This window comes from Mustela nivalis, assembly GCF_964662115.1.
Source record: "Mustela nivalis genome assembly, chromosome: 9".
Lineage (NCBI taxonomy): Eukaryota > Metazoa > Chordata > Mammalia > Carnivora > Mustelidae > Mustela > Mustela nivalis.
The window spans coordinates 6,573,558-6,590,088 of NC_139028.1; the positions used below are offsets into that span (position 1 = coordinate 6,573,558).

The 16,531-nt window shown below is 37.5% G+C and overlaps 1 protein-coding gene across 3 annotated transcripts in view; it reads right to left on the reverse strand.

Moving 5' to 3' along the window:
- Positions 1-6,708: 6,708 nt before the first annotated feature.
- The window catches only part of LOC309841117 (uncharacterized protein), a 43,817-nt gene continuing 33,994 nt past the window's right edge, over positions 6,709-16,531 (reverse strand). For 2 of the 3 annotated variants that reach the window (XM_082684020.1, XM_082684019.1), the window contains one exon: positions 6,709-7,043. The gene's annotated coding sequence lies outside the window, so the exon portion shown is untranslated. Of the gene's footprint in view, positions 7,044-13,743; positions 13,948-16,531 lie in introns of all 3 variants that reach the window. The other variant, XM_082684017.1, reaches the window with a different exon arrangement.

Here is a 16,531-nt window from a genome sequence, read left to right on the forward strand (position 1 = left end):
TCATTCTGTGTGATTAAAGCATTGAGGAATTTACTTCCAATAGCACTTATAAAAACATATTTTATTTAAGTAATATTATATAATCAGGTGCCTGCATTTTTCTTATTCTCCAACTAGTGTTATTTGGCAATTAATATTTTGTCAATCAATATTCCCCTATATCTGAATGTGTGGGCAGTGAGAGATGAGTTAGAGGCAAGGATGGTGAACACTCCCAACAACCGCAGACTACATATATCTTAAGCCATGATTTTCTTTGCAAAGGTCAACATTGATAATGTTCTAGTCATACCTCCGTGTACCAGGAAAGAAGTAGCATATTTCTTGAAAGACACAGCTATCAAAGCTCCATTGAGAAACCGTAAAGATAGAGAAGGGATTTGCAAATTATATATCTGATAATGGACATCTACTCTGATTATTAAAAAATGAATAAAAATAAAAAACCTTACTAATAACCAAACTGAGTATCCAATTTTACATGTGAAGGAAATAATGGAAGAGACATGTCACCAAAAGGATATGGATGGCTTATAAGCACATGACAAATTTCTCAACATTTAGACATTAAAGAAATACAAATTAAAATCATAATGAGACATGCTTACATATCTATTAAAATGGCTAAAATTATAAAGGCTAATTGTACTTCGTCTGAGCTAGATTGAGAAGCAACCAAAAATCTAAACTGTTGTTGGCATATATCATGATACAACCACTTTGGAAAATAGTCTGAAAATTTTTTTAAATGCAAAATATGTTGCAGTTACACAAATAGCCATTTTACTTCTAGGCATTTAACCAAGAGAAACAAACCCTATGTTCATACAAGGACTTGTATATGAATTTCATAGCAGCTTTATTTTTAAGAATTGAAAACAATGGAAATGTTCATCAATGTCCATCACTAGAGCAAAGACAAATTATGATCTATTCATTAAAGAGATTACTATTCAACATCAAAATGAACTATTTACAGTTGGAGATTCTCAAAATAATGATGCTGAGAAAAGAAAAGCCAGGCAACGAATAATATATACTGTGTGATTCCATGACTATAAAAAATCTAGAAAATACAAATTTATATATAGTCACAGTCACCAAATATATTGGTGAGATTTTAGTGCCTTCTTCTGTGCTCCCATAGCTTCCTACACTTGGATCTCCGAGCATTTGTTACACCATGTGAAAATATGAACTCTTTTTCTTTATTCTGTCTTACTACAATAAGAATCCTTGAAATTTTATGGACATTTGAACTCTCAGTTATTAGCAGAAATTCTATCACACAGTAAGTTTCCAAATATAAAAGCCAGAGTTTTACAATGACTTCTAAGCTTTTACATGATCTAGCCACTCATTTAACCTCTGTGACCTCTTTCCCTGCTACTCTTCAGTCACTCACAGTGGCCTCCTTGCTATTCCTCAGAAATGCCAGGCATGATCCAACCTTATGGCCTTCAAGATAGCCAATTCCTTTGTCTGGAGTGACCTTATTGCTGATAGTTCTGGGCAAATTCATCACCTTTCCATACCTTTGTTCAATTGTCAGCTTCATTGTAACTACCCTGATCTTCCTATTAAAAATTTTAACTCATAATTGCCTAGCAACCTTGATTTTTCTCACCCTGATCGAATTTTTCTTTTTCCCCATTATACTCATCAATTTTGAATGCACTATGCAATTTTTATTAAGGTTTATAGCTTTTAATTGTCTCACCCATGAAAATAAAAGTTCTACAAAGCCAAGTATTTCATTTACCAGTGTAGTCTGAAGTAATATCTGCCATATAATAGGTTCAATAGACAATTGGTAAATTTCAGAATAAATTAATGTTGAGAGTATACTGAATTTCATAAGTCATTTCAATAATTTTTTTCCAAAATATAAACTATGTAAAACATACCTTAAATTTACTTTCAAAATATTTTATAGCATATAATGGACAATATACATAAGCCTTAAAGAAACAATCATATAAATAACCATTTCATACCTACTTAAAAACTGCATAATACCGCACTCCTAGATCCTCTCTGAACGTTCTAAATTAACCCTTCAAAGGAAATACATTTTTAAAAATAACAGATTTTTTGTCAAATAATTTAATAAAATAAAAGTTTCATTCATCTATGTAGATCATAATAAATGTTTTTAATAAGCATGAAATTATAACTCTGAAGTGTGCTAAAATGAAACCACCTGCGAAGGGGGAGAGAACAAAAATAAACATCATTTTTCCAAATAAGAGGAATTTATTACTTTTGAATCCAAGCATGTGGATTTGTTCAAACTGGCAATAAAGGAATATGGAAACACAAACCATAGAAAGTCATATTTTAGATTTCTAAAAGACTTCGAAGTGAAGAGTATACATTTTTTAAATGCTACATAATGCTACATAATGACAAGATGACAGGTTGTGACAAATAGCATTTTAAAAGCTCTACTCATAATGGAACGGAAGGTGTCATTTCCCTATAATTTTATATATATATCATTAATTTACTATATCTGGATACAACATATTAACAAACAGATGTTCATCAAATACTAAATCATTTTTAATGGAACATAATAATTTGAACCTACATGTATTAATCATTTTTTTCGATCTAACATTTATAGTCTCGCTAAACATTTTATCAGTTGTCGACAAAATTCAAAAAAAATAGGATAAAAAGTCGTGTTTGGAAAAGTAGATTTTTTTTCAAATTTGCATTTAAATGAAAATATTTGATGATATTTTTAAAACTTTAAATGTAATTTTATATATATCTGACCTATCAGATGATATAAAATTTTTGGAGAAAATATGACATATTTTTTGATCTTGGTTGAAGGTATTAATAAAGAGCAACTGTTTGTATTATTTGTATTGTGATATCTTAGTTAATAAATATGAATAATTGGTATAAAATATGTTTTTTAAAAAATTTTATTTATTTACTTGACAGAGATCACAGGAAGGAAGAGAGGCAGCCAGAGAGAGAGGAATGGAAGCAGGCTCCCTGTTGAGAAGAGAGCCCACTGTTGGACTCAATCCCAGGAACCTGGAATCATGACCTGAGCCGAAGGCAGAGATTTTATCCCACTGAGCCACCCAGGCGCCCTAAAATATGTTTTTTTTTTTTAATATATATAGAATTATAGTTCTTGCCAAAATATGGAACTAGCTGGAACTGAATGCCTCCTTCAAAGTCAGCTCTGGAGAAATTATGCAAGTGTAATATGGAACTATTTCAGATATTAACCAAAAACAAAGAAATGATGATAAATTCCTTAAAAGACTCAAAGTTGCTCTTGACTGGTATGTTTCAAGCTCTATTCCTGGTTTGAAGACAGGTTTTAACAGGCCTGTCACTGTAGAAATCAGCTGGATGTTTAGAGGCTATCAGAACTGTACAAAAACCTTGAAGGGGTAAAGACTTGAAAATTCTTTAGAGAGATTAGCTCCCTAAGGCATTATTCCTCCACACGTTTTCCTCCAATCAATTAAGACTGATGGATGAGGGGCACCTGAGTGGCTCTCTCATCACGTGGGTGGTGGGTTAAGCCTCTGCCTTCATCTCAAGTCATGGTCTCTGGGTCCTGGGATCCAGCCCCACATCGGGCTCTGCTCAAAAGGAAGCCTGCTTCCCTCCCTGCTTGCCTGCCTCTCTGCTTACTTGTGATCTCTCTCTCTCTCTCTCTCTCTTTATCTCTCTCTGTGTCCAATAAATAAATAAAATCTTTAAAAAAAAGGCTGATGGATTATGAAAACTGCTCCCTCCAAATGATGCTTCTTCATAAGGATTTAAGAATTTAAAATTGTAAGAATTTAAAATTGAAACTTGATCGTAGGATTTATCTTATAGAATAACATCAAGTGAAGGCAGTTATTATTAGTTTTGAAGTATTTGTGATGCTGAATTCTTGGCCTCATTAGTAAATTTATTTTTAAATTCTCCCATGGAGTGGTGATTGGCCTTCAGTCTTTCATTGATGTACATCATTGGGTCAAATGAGATGTGTGTGCCCAGAACTATATATAATCTTCTTTGTATTTCGCTGGAGATGGCATTTCTGAGTTTTGTTCAATTGAATTTGGACAGATGTTTTAATAGTCACTTCTAGAGTTGGCCCTGGAGAATATCCTCCTTTTTTTCTCTTCCCGATTCTCTGAAAAACCCTGACTAATTCACATTATCACAGTGATATCACAATTCAAGTTTTTCCAAACACTATAGCTGCAAAATAGAAGGAAGCTACTCAGAATGTAATACTATTGTGAATGGTTGAGAAAGAAAACATTATTATAATTAAGCTACCAGGTTTCAATGTATTTTATTGTTGCTTAGAAAATCCTAGCATACCCAGACTTTACAGAGATTTGATGATCCGAAGAAGAGCTGAACTCATGGACCAAAATAACTATGCATATAAAAAGTACAATTACTTACCTAAAAAAGATAATGTGGTTAACTTTATATGGCAATCCAAGTGTTATTGAAACAGGAATTTAAAAAATAGCTTAGGGGCGCCTAGGTGGCGCAGTGGATTAAGCCGCTGCCTTCTGTTCAGGTCATGATCTCAGGGTCCTGGAATCAAGCCCCACATCGGGCTTTCTGCTCAGCAGGTAGCCTGCTTCCCTTCCTCTCTCTCTGCTCGCCTCTCTGCCTACTTGGGATCTCTCACTGTCAAATAAATAAGTAAAATATTTTTAAAAATAGCTTAAAAGTATATGATAAAATAATGATATACATATACAAAGAAAAGATACTATACTGTGAATATAAATTAAGTGAAAATTGTTGAAATAAAGAATACAATAAATGGAGACTAAGATGAATATAGCTGTAAAATGTATAAATGAGTTGGGAAAAACAAACAAACAAACAAACAAATTAATGACTTCTTCCCAAATGCAGCAGAAAAGAAAAAAATAAAGAAAATATTTAAATAAGTACTGAGATAAATTTTGGAGAATTAAAGAAAGATAAAAATTACCAGACTTAAAATGATGCCAAACATGAGAAATCAGAAACAAAACAAAACAAAATCCACACACACACAAAACCACTCATATACATTATGATGAGTTTTAAGAATATCAAAAACATAGAAGAGCATAAATGATGCCCAAGAGAAGAACAGATCACCTAAAATGTACAAGAATAATACTGACAGCAGAATTCTCAATAGTAATGGCATATAAAGGAGACAGCTGGGGGTTTGTATAGATGGAAAAAATATTTGAAACTAGATATTATACATCAAGCCAAATTATTGATTAAATTTGAGAGTACAGTAAAAATACAATGAAGCATGTTAGGTCTTAGAACATTTATCACACAGACACACACATTTTAGAAAACTTCCTTGGAGGACAGCTCAATTTAGATAGAGAAAACAGAATTATGTACTCAAAGGCACATTTTGAAGGAAGGATTGAATATAGTCTGCACTGCAAATATTCTTTAATCGTATGTTCTGAATTTCCTAAATTTAAGAAGTATTTGTTCAAATATTTATCTTTAAATAAACCCTAGGAGACTTTTTCTTGGATTCTGGAAAATCAGTCCATTTGGATACAAATCTTTTTGTCACTGATGGAAATTTTGATATCCCTTAACAGTGGAATGCCTAATGTATTGTTACAGCAATTGTAATTTGTCAATACATGGGTGATGTGTGTGTGTTGTGTGTGTTTATTATTATTTTTGATGGTTTTACTCTTCTATGAGATTTTTAAGTAGACATAATTTTAATAAATTATGATTTGTTGAAATTTATCTGAGGTTATATATAATAAAATGAAATTTGTGTGAACTAAAGAAGTGCGTCTCCATTTTTTTGTTTTAAGAGTAGACTGGTCTTTTAAAATTGTCCAAAGAAGTACATTTTATTCATTATTAAATTTGATGATATACAATAAAGTATTTATGGGCATATGGAACCATATAAAATTCTATTAATTCATATTAATAATTACCATAAGAGGAAAAAGGGATATTTTTCGAAATGAAAATTAGCGTATTTTTCAGAATATGATATAGTGTTATTCACTGAACAGAGGGAACAAATGTCAAAGTTTAACACAGTTTACAGAATGTTTTAACATAAATTGAAATTTAAATCTGACCCAATTTCACAGTTTTAAGTAAAATGGTAGCACTTATAGTTGGGGATGCCCAGCTTGCTCAGGGCGGAACACCGCCCCTTCACAGAAGCTGGGCAGCGGGGGATACCTCGCTTGCTCATGGCGGAATGCAGCCCCCTCACAGAAGCTGCGCTGGCTGGAAGCCCGGCCGGCCCAGGGCGGAATGCCGCCTGCTTCAGGAAAGCGGAGCACCCGGGAATGACAAGTTAGCTCAGGGTGGAATGAAAACCGCCTGCCTCCCTTATTTGCCATAGAGCCTTTCTCTTCCCAGAAGTGCCTGTTGCTAGTTAGAAGAGTTCTTTCAATGTGCTTGTTTAACTATAAACTTTATCCTCCTTCTTGCTTGTCAGCAAGATGGGATTAACATTTGACCTTCCTCAATCCTTCTTTGGCTATTGTTTTCTATCCAATAAAAGTGAGACTGTCGAGTTGCTCTTGGCAGACGTCCTTTTCGACTGTTGTCCCCTGCTCCCAGTCTTTTCCAGCTGACTGGTTCGTGCCTAATTCTTCTCTCGTCGCCATCTGGAAGCGGCACCCAAGCTTTCTTGGGCTTCCTATTTTTGGTGTTCTGTTCCACTCATCTCTGCCACCGCCCCCAGGTCCTCAAAATGGTTTTCTATGGTATCTTCCAGAAAACTTCTGATGTCCTCTTTAGTATGTAGGCTACATCAGTAGGGAATAGCGTTAAAACCTCTTCTGTTCCATGTGGATATTCACGTCGTTGAGCACCGCTTGGTCAAAGTCTGCCCTTTTCTGTTGGTCTGTTTTCTCTGGTCACTTCAGGAGTCCTTTTGTAAGAAATCCTATCCCATCAGATGCTCCTCTCACTCTCTTTCTCCCTTACTCTTGCTCTGGCTTCTTTCTTCAGATTTGCCGGGGAATGACGAGTCCTTTTCATTCCTATGAAGATAGAAGAATTGGCTAATCCACAGATACCATTTTTAGTGATATACAAGTGTATATATAATAACTGATATGGAGATGTACATGTGCACCTACATATATATTCTTTAATCTATAAAGTATGGAGGTTGGATTAAGTCTGAAGTCTCTCATACAGCTTGATAACCTGTGACTCTTTGATCAATAACTTCCATTTTCCCACAGGTCAGAGAAATGGGAACAAATGCACATATGAACATATGTAGCATGTTAAAAAATGATCACAAATCCTATGACTCCCCATTCCCTTTGATTCACATGGGCTATGTGACTGTGTTAAACAGTGAAATAAATGTGTCAGTTTCAGGCCCAAGTCCAAAAGGAACCCCTCTCTTGGAACATTTGCTATTGGAGCTCTGAGTGGACAGGAAATAAGTCCAACAACCTTGTTACAAAGACTGCACGGAAGTGGAGGGCCATCTGAGCCTCATCTCCCAACTGTACCCATCAAAGTGACAGGCATGTGCATAAAGTCATCCTGAATCCTCTAGACCAAGCAGCCGCCTGCTGAAGGCCACCACCCACTGACCTCAGTTAATGCCGTATTAAGCATAAAAATTGCCCCATGAGATCCTGCCCTAATTTCTGACCCCCAAAACATATGTAATATGACAAAAGGGTTGTTTTAAGCCCCCAAATTTTGAAGTCATTACATAACTAATTGGGTAACATGGCAAATACGTATCCAAACTAATGGAAATCAAGGAATATGTTTAAAGGCACCAAGTTATCTTAAAAAGTTCTCTGAACACACAGAAAAACAGAAAGAGACCCATAACTACAGAGAACAAATTGATCGTTTCCAAAGAGGAGGCAGCGGGTGGACAGGCAAAATGCGTGAAATACAGTGGGAGATAACAGGCTTCCAGTTACAAAATTAATAAGTTGCAGGACGAAAGGCACAGCATAGGGAATATGTTTGGTGGTACAGTACGGCGAGCACAGCATAACATACAGACTTGTCAAATCTTGTTGTTTTATATCTGAAACGAATGCAACATTGTGGGTCAGCTATAATTCAATTAAAAAAATCAAAGGAAGTTTAAAAAAATTAAGAGTGAGCTCTGTTATCCAAATAGGACATACGAGATGGATTTCCCATCATACCATAAATTGAAAACGACTTCTCTTGATAGAACAATGCTTTCCTTAGTCTTAGTCCCTACTCCCTCCACAAAAACAAAACAAAACAAAACAACAAAAAACAAAAAAACAACTACTTTTGAAAAACATCTTGGTATTTTGAAAATTATAACTGCAGTGAGTGATGAGAGTGAAAACAAACTGATAATCCACGTTTCCTCATTTCTTATCCCTTTTATGAAGATGAACAGTAAAATCATATGTAAGAATTAACCAGAGAGAGGTCCATTTTCCACTCACTATAATCAAGCTGGAATTCTCAACTATTATTTAGTATTAGTTGATTCTGGTGGCAAATGTAAATATGGTTTCACTTCTTGGGCACATGAGGAAGATTTGGTTGGTGAAACAGACATAACCAGGTTGGCCCAGGCCTGCACTGCCAGGGTTCAGAAAATTGCAAGATACAACCTGACACTTAAAACTTCCCATCAACAACTACCGCTGCCCCCCCAACATCTTGTTTCTTCCCACAGACAGCTCATACTGAGACCTGTCCACTGTCAGGGTCAAGCTAAAGGGGGATGCCCACAAACTAGGTGGGAAATGAGAGGATGCAACTGCAGCTCTCTGGGGATGCCTAAGGCCACTGAATGCCCCGTCATGATTCTCCAGCACAGATGGGGGCAGCCTGCACCACGTGGGTGGAGCTCGAGGACACAGAAAGTACTGGAGTGGCAGTCAACAAACAAATGTGTTTGTGTAATATATAAACCCCCATAGGGTTGTCAATTGGTGGGATTCACTTTTTCTAACTGTTCACCCCATGACATACAACTTCAGGAAACCCAGAGCCCATGGATTATTGTTGAAGGGCACATTCGGACTCAATCAAAGTGTAACTAAGCGTAATCATACAAATAAATACAAATATCATTAAAAAATCAATACCACCTCAAACTTTCTTTTTCATTCCCAAATGAGCTTTTATGGGTTTTAATATCAATTAATGTGCTTATAGAACTGGTAAAAAAAAAACAGTCAATGATGAAATTTTAAAATTACCACTCTGCTTTCCCTAATTTCTGTTGATGTACTTTTATCTCACACAAAAATGAATTACTAAGGAATAAATCATACTTCACTGAACACGTTTCAGCTGAAATGATGCACCAAGATGTACAGCTTTGGTCAGGCTTATACTGTTGTTGTCAACATAGTATATGGGGTGTAAGAGCTACTGTCTTTTCCTTCTCCCATGAATATTAGTCCTAACAGATTCTTCACGTGGAAAGAAAACTTAGTCTAGAAGATACACTAATTCATCTCCTTCCTGGTGAAAAATACTGTTAGAGGTATTAGTTTTAGATAGAGAAGCAAGTTCACTTTGGAAAAAAGCACACACACACAAAACCCTCCAACATGACCTTTAATACAGTGATAAGGGTGAAAGTGTAAACTTCATTTGGAAACAGCACTCAAAATACTGTTTTGAAGGGCCTTTACAACAGCGGTATACTCTTTGAAAAGATTTTTCAGATCAACTGATTGAATCATATTTAATTTACCTAGGGACAATTAGATAAAATTTAAAATTCCAAACAAAAACTTTTAGGACACAAATAAAATTATATGTGCTTTTATTCCTGCAACTATCTCCAAAATCTAATATTCAATGGTTTAAATTGCTGCATTTCTCATTTGCAATGCAGATGAAGAGAGGAACACAGCAGACACATGTGAGATGAGGTGTGAGGCATAAAAGGGAGCACAGGAGGCAACTGACCAGCTGAATAGCGACTGCCCCAAAGATGACCATATCCTGAGCCCAAGAAGCTCTGAGTACTTTACCTTACCTGGCAAATGGGATTTAGCAAGCATGATTAAATTAAGGTGTGAGGGGGGAGAGATTATCCTGGATTACCTCGGTGGTCCCAATGTAATCATGAGGATCCATAAGGAGACAGGAGGATCAGAATCAGAAGGCAATGTGAAGTTGGAAACAGAGGGATAAAAGGTGGTGCAATGAAGGGCCACAAGTCAGGGAATGCAGGCAGCTTTAGAAGCAGGACAAGGCAAGAAAGTGGATTCTCCTCTAGAGCCTCCAGAAGGAACACAGGCTGCTAACACCCCGATTTTACCACACTGAGACTGATTTTTGAACTTCTGACCTCCAGAACTGCAAGATAATCAATTTGTGATGTTTCAAGCCACTGAGAATTTGTCATTTGCTACAGTGGCACTAAAAACTACTAGAAGAACTCACTGAGACATATTGAGTCTGTACAATGGCAGGGACCATTTCTAGGTAGGACTATCTTCAGGGTGTGGTAGTACTGGATCTGGAGAGTTGACTGCCAGCATCCTTCCTCCCTCCCCCTCCCTGAACCCCAGTGCACTGTGTGCCTCCTCCACTGCAGCCCAGGTGACTCACAGGAAGCTGGCCCCATCCACACTACAGGGAAGGGGTCTGTCATGGAAGCCAGTCATGTTCCTCCTGGGCCATTCACACAGCCAGCTGCACGACAGTCAGTGCCTTGTTACTGTTCTATGAGAGACAGTAACCTAGGTTGTCCCACACACACAAACAGGAAGGGCTTTACAGAAATATCTGGGTTGTCTCTGAATGTGAACAAGAAAAGCAGTGCCCCCACTTCGGGCAGCCATCACACAGTCAGCAGGGGGTTGAAGACAAACTGGCCAGAGGGAAAGGGCACAGTAGGGAAAAATGGAGAAAATCATGGAGACAGTGTGAATAAAACACATTCTCCGCAAGCACTGCCATGAGCTGCTTCTTCATGAGATTGAAGGTTTTTTTTTTTTTTTTTTTTTTTTAATCTTTAAGACAGTTTGAGTTAGGATGAGACAACCATCCAAACTGATTCAGGAGGTCAGACTTTACGGAAACTAAGAAATCCAGATAATAAAAGTAGATGACTCACATGTGTGAAAAGTTTCCTTTCCCACTAAGGGCGGGGGGAAAACTAGAACCTTGAATTTGTGGCTATTCCGTTATACTTGCTATTTTTCATCACTCAAATGTATTTTTCAAGAATGAGGAAATTATTCTCAATAAATACAGTGATGGTTCCCTGAAAATTTGTAACCAAGTAGGGAACAGTCAGAGTCTCTAAACAGATTGTTTTGAATTGACTTAACAATCACACAAAATAGACTGTAAAATTTATCAAAGAGTGGGGCTGAGTTTCTTATATATGATTTCATGCAAATTTTTGTCTACCTGATGATTTTTAGTTTTTGTCTACAGGGTGAGTGAATAAAGGTGTCTCAGCATGGTCCAGAACTAATGGTGTTCCCTGGCTCACTATGAAATCCAGGGTCATTTCTGTTTCCTTTTCCATGAACTTCTCCTTCCTCTCATTTGGTCTGTTTTTCAATAGGACTGTTTGTCTTCTTCTCAATTTGTAGGCACGTCAGAGACATGAACTCCTTGAACAGCTGATGTTACAGATGCTTTTCACAGCCTGTTGCCCACATGCAGCTTTACTCTTTTTTGATATACAAATCTTTTTCAAATTTTTAAAATAAAGTGGCATGTCATTTCTTCTATGGCCTGTGGGTCTTATCTCTACCTAAGGTAGTCTACCACTTCCCAAATTTTTACATGCCCCTAGATTGTCTCCAAATTCTTTATCATTTTGTTTGTAGAGTTAGAACTTAAACCAATTTACAAGGTTAATCAATCTGACATCTGCTTACATATGTGATAGGAAGCAAGAGTTCTAAGAAAGAGAGTTCTTTCAGCTCTGAGGAATAGAGCTTAAAGTCAATATTCAATGATACTCTGTCTCATTTTCGAGAAGGAACTGGTGGTTTCTGTTTGGAACTCTGACAATTTTTTTCTTAGTCCCTGAAAGTCAAATAGGTTTACGGCTGTTTTGGTTTGAGTCTGTTCAGCTAATTCTCCCTGGGACTTGAAGGCTTTATGAACTGAAGGCATGACTGTTTTTCAGCTCAAGTAAATGCTGCATTAGTTCAGTTATAACTTCTGTTATTTTCTCCTTTTGTCCTCAGGGTACTTGCAAGGTAGATTTGGACCTGACCTCAGATCTTACTTATTCGTTTCTCATTTCCATCTCTTTGAAATTTTCCTCAGTGTTCTGGGATATTCCTTTGGAAAATCAATTTTGTGGGGCACCTGGGTGGCTCAGTGGGTTAAGCCACTGCCTTCAGCTCAGGTCATGATCTCAGGGTCCTGGGATCGAGTCCTGCATTGGGCTCACTGCTCAGTGGGGAGCCTGCTTCCTCCTCTCTCTCTGCTTGCCTTTCTGCCTACTTGGGATCTCTCTCTGCCAAATAAATAAAATCTTTAAAAAATCAATTTTGTTCTCAGCAGTGATCATTACTGTTTACAGGGTTCCTATTACATGTTACAACTAGTGAATTTAAGTTTCAAATCTTTATTGTATTTTTATGTTTTAAAAGATTTATAAAATTTATTTGACACAGAGAGAAAGTGAGCACAGACAGGGAGAGTGGCAGAGGGAAAGGGAGAGGGAGAAGCAGACTCCTCACTTAGCAGGGACTCCCCACCCCCCACCACAGGGTTTGATCTCTGGCAGACATTTAACCAACTGAGCCATCCACGCACCCCAAAGCTCCCTTTCAAAATCTTCAGTAAGTATTTTGCTGCTCTTTACTGTAACTGTATCCCCCTCAGACTTCTTGACAATAAGTTTGTCTAGCTTTGTAGTCAGTTCTTAATCAATGAGGACATGTGCTCTGGACCTCAGTTTGGTGCTCCTCCACCAAGATGCTACTTGCCACTCAGGTGTGTGAACTCTTGCAGCTCAGGCCTAGTCACACTTTTGGGAACTCTGGGGCATCAGCGAAGCTGCTCTAAGGGGACCATGCTTTGTGCATAAAAGCAGGCCCCTGCCATGAAGCAGCCCCTCTCAAACCTCCCCAAGTTGTCCTTCCTTACACAGCAAAGTCTCTAAGAAGCTCAACCTGCTGGGAAAGCCCATTTCTCTATGACCAAGGACCACAAGAGAGGGAAGGTATACCATGGGCCCCACACAGAAAGAGGTCTTCACTGAAAGCCTTCGAAAGAGAGTCTGCCTTTTCTTCCAGGCATTCCATCATGGCACCTCAAAATCCTGAGATGCTCTTCCACTGCTCCCTCTGAGATGCCAAGAGGCACTTGGCAGTCAAATAGGTTCTTCCCACAGCCCACCTACATGATTCTTGAGGGCCTGCCTGGTGCTGGGGATGGGTGAAGGCAACACAGGCCCCTGGTCTTATGCTCTGATGTCACTGGCTCTTGAGCAAAGGAGGGAAAATGAGAGGGTCCAGGAGACTGCACTCAACACCATGTTCTCAAACATCTCCCTGGCCCCCAAGATCACCTTGTCATGGCAATGTCAGCAGAGCATGGCAAGTGCTATCTCAGAAGTCCCTCTGACACCTCAGCAACAGAGAGAGAGCCCATCCATAAACATAATCCCTAGAACCAGCATCCTTTAGGAACCAAAACCCCTATGAGTCAATTACTTTGGTATGTGTTAGTGTACTTTTACCTATGTAAAATATAAGAAAAAGATGAATGACATACCTGTATGATTTGGGGCAGTACAGCAACTCGATTTTGAGTGTTTTGGATTATAGCTAGATACTTTTTTTCCAAAAAGAAATTTATAATCCATTTAATAAAAACAATGTGAATTGCCATGTATGGAATTTTTATACTATAAATGTTTTCATTGTCTTGAGTTGTAGTAATGTACATACACTGGCGCTGGTCTCAAATGGGGGATGTCTGGAAGGAAACAGAATACATGATTAGGGGAGTGAGTGTAAGCCACCACCCTAAACAGTTCAATTTCTCACAAACATATATCTCAGCTATATATTTGATTGGATGAATATCAACTAAAATTTTAAAATTAAAGTACCGGAAATTATTAGGGATGACATTTTTTGGTAGACTTGTTTCTGATTCTACCTTGTGACCTGACAAAGGTGGGATGGTGACTCCTGTTACTGCTTGCTTATTATAGCTATGGCATACAGCGGTGGAAGTACTAAGTACTAAGCCACTAGAAAATTTGAGAAATGATAAGCAATTCTAATAGTAAGGATATTTTCACATACATTATAACTAATTTAATATTTTAGGACTGAAACAAATCTAGAAGAATGTACAGACATTCTTCATCATTTCAGGTACTTTAACATCCAATACTACCCTAATCAAATCCATGGGACTTTAGTTTTATAGCCTTTTCCTTGTAGATGAATCTGAAGAATAGAATCAGTATAAACAACTTTATGTCTGAAAGAATTTATCTTTGAGTATCAGACTTGACCAGCTCCACAGAATTAATAACAAGTCCCTTTCTTGGTGCAGCCACATTGGGAAACAGTGTGGAAATTCCTCAAAAAAATTAAAATGGAGCTGCCCTATGACCCTGCAACTGCACTCGGTATATACCAAGAAGATACAGATGTAGTGAAAAGAAGGGCCATCTGTACACCAATGTTCATAGCAGCAATGGCCAAAGTCACTAAAGTGTGGAAATAACCAAGATGCCCTTCAATGGATGAATGGATAAAGATGTGGTCCATATACAATATGGATTATTATGCCTCCATCAGAAAGAATGAATACCCAACTTTTGTATCAACATGAACTGGTCTGGAAGAGATTATGCTGAGTGAAATAAGTCAAGCAGAGTCAATTATCATATGGTTTCTTACTTCTGGAGCATAAGGAATAACACAGACGACATTGGGAGATGGAGGGGAGAAGTGAGTTGAGGGAAATTGGTGGGGGAGACAAACCATGAGAGACTGTGGACTCTGAGAAGCAAACTGAGGGCTTTAGAAGGGAGGCAGGTAGGGGGTTGGGTGAGCCTGGTGATGGGTATTATGGAGGGCACATATTGCATGAAGCACTGGGTGTGGTGCATAAACAATGAATTCTGGAACACTGAAAAGAAATAGAATAATAAAAAAAGTCCCTTTCTCCTTTAAATTTCATAATCAATACAAAAAGTTACATGGTATTGGACTTGAGCTACTACTTGCTGTATGTCCAGCTCTCTTACTTTCTTTTTTTTTTTTTTTTATTTTCAGCATAACAGTATTCATTGTTTTTGTACCACACCCAGTGCTCCATGCAATCCATGCCCTCTATATTACCCACCACCTGGTACCCCGACCTCCCACCTTTTATATACCTGGAGGCACTTGCATGAGGCAGACAAGTTCTCAATAAAGAACTTTAATTCAATATAGTAAAGTATACTATGTTTTCCACAGTGAATATAGACTATTTATCAAATCAGAATCAAGTTCTGAAAAAAATACCCATATACAGATAGCTAACAAATACACAGCCCGGTACCTCTAAAGGTTAGTACTTCTACATATTTCAAAAGGCATCAAGTTTTTGCTGCTTTCCCCTGATCCAAGCATGCACATTTGTGTGTATGTAAGTAAACACCCAAAGACAACTGAATTAGTAGTCCACATTCACCACATGGATTAATGCCTGTTGTGATCTCTTTCCCTCCCAAATTGTTTCTGATTATTCACTTTAACTAATTTTGCCTGCTTTCCAATAATAGGGAGAAGAAAATTTGCTTCCCCACCCCAGCACCAATCAAAGGGATACTTATGTCCTGTGAGCCTTCATTTTTCATAGGGGAAAACAAACAAACAAACAAACAAAAACCCAAAAAACCCTGAGCAGTGAAACTAGAAATTCCCTCATGTTTCCTTCCTTTCTGGAGCTTACTGCCCTTAGGTTGCACAGTTGCCCAAATATTGGCCCCTCCATAAGAAGCTGTAAGTAGCACGTAGTGGATGAAAGATCCAGGATATAAGGAAGGGCTACTCTGGGCAGTTGCATGGCCTGGGATGGTCTACCTCACCACTGGGCAAGGTCTGGGGTCTGGGGTCACCATACCTCAACACCGTTAAGAGAAGACTTCAACGAGAATGTTTATTTCAACATCTTTGCATGAGAAAATAAACACTGCCTTCAATAAACAGTTTCAATTAAAAATTAAAATTTTAAAACTTAATTTTAAATATAATTATACCAAGAAGAATCATGACACATGTTGAATTATTTTAGGAGCCACAGTCTTCCTGAGGTACAAATAAATAGTTTGTACAAATAGGTAAAATCATTTATTAGGAAACTTTAAACCTCTTACAATAAAGTTACCATTAAATATAAGAATAAAGTGACTATTTTGCTTAAAAATAAACAAAGGTCACTTTGAAAGAGAATGGCAGCTTCCCTGTGGACATCCTCTATACCCAGCCCAATCAGTACTTACCAAGTACAAGTTTGTAGATTTTGCTAACATGGTAAATGATGGAAATAAATG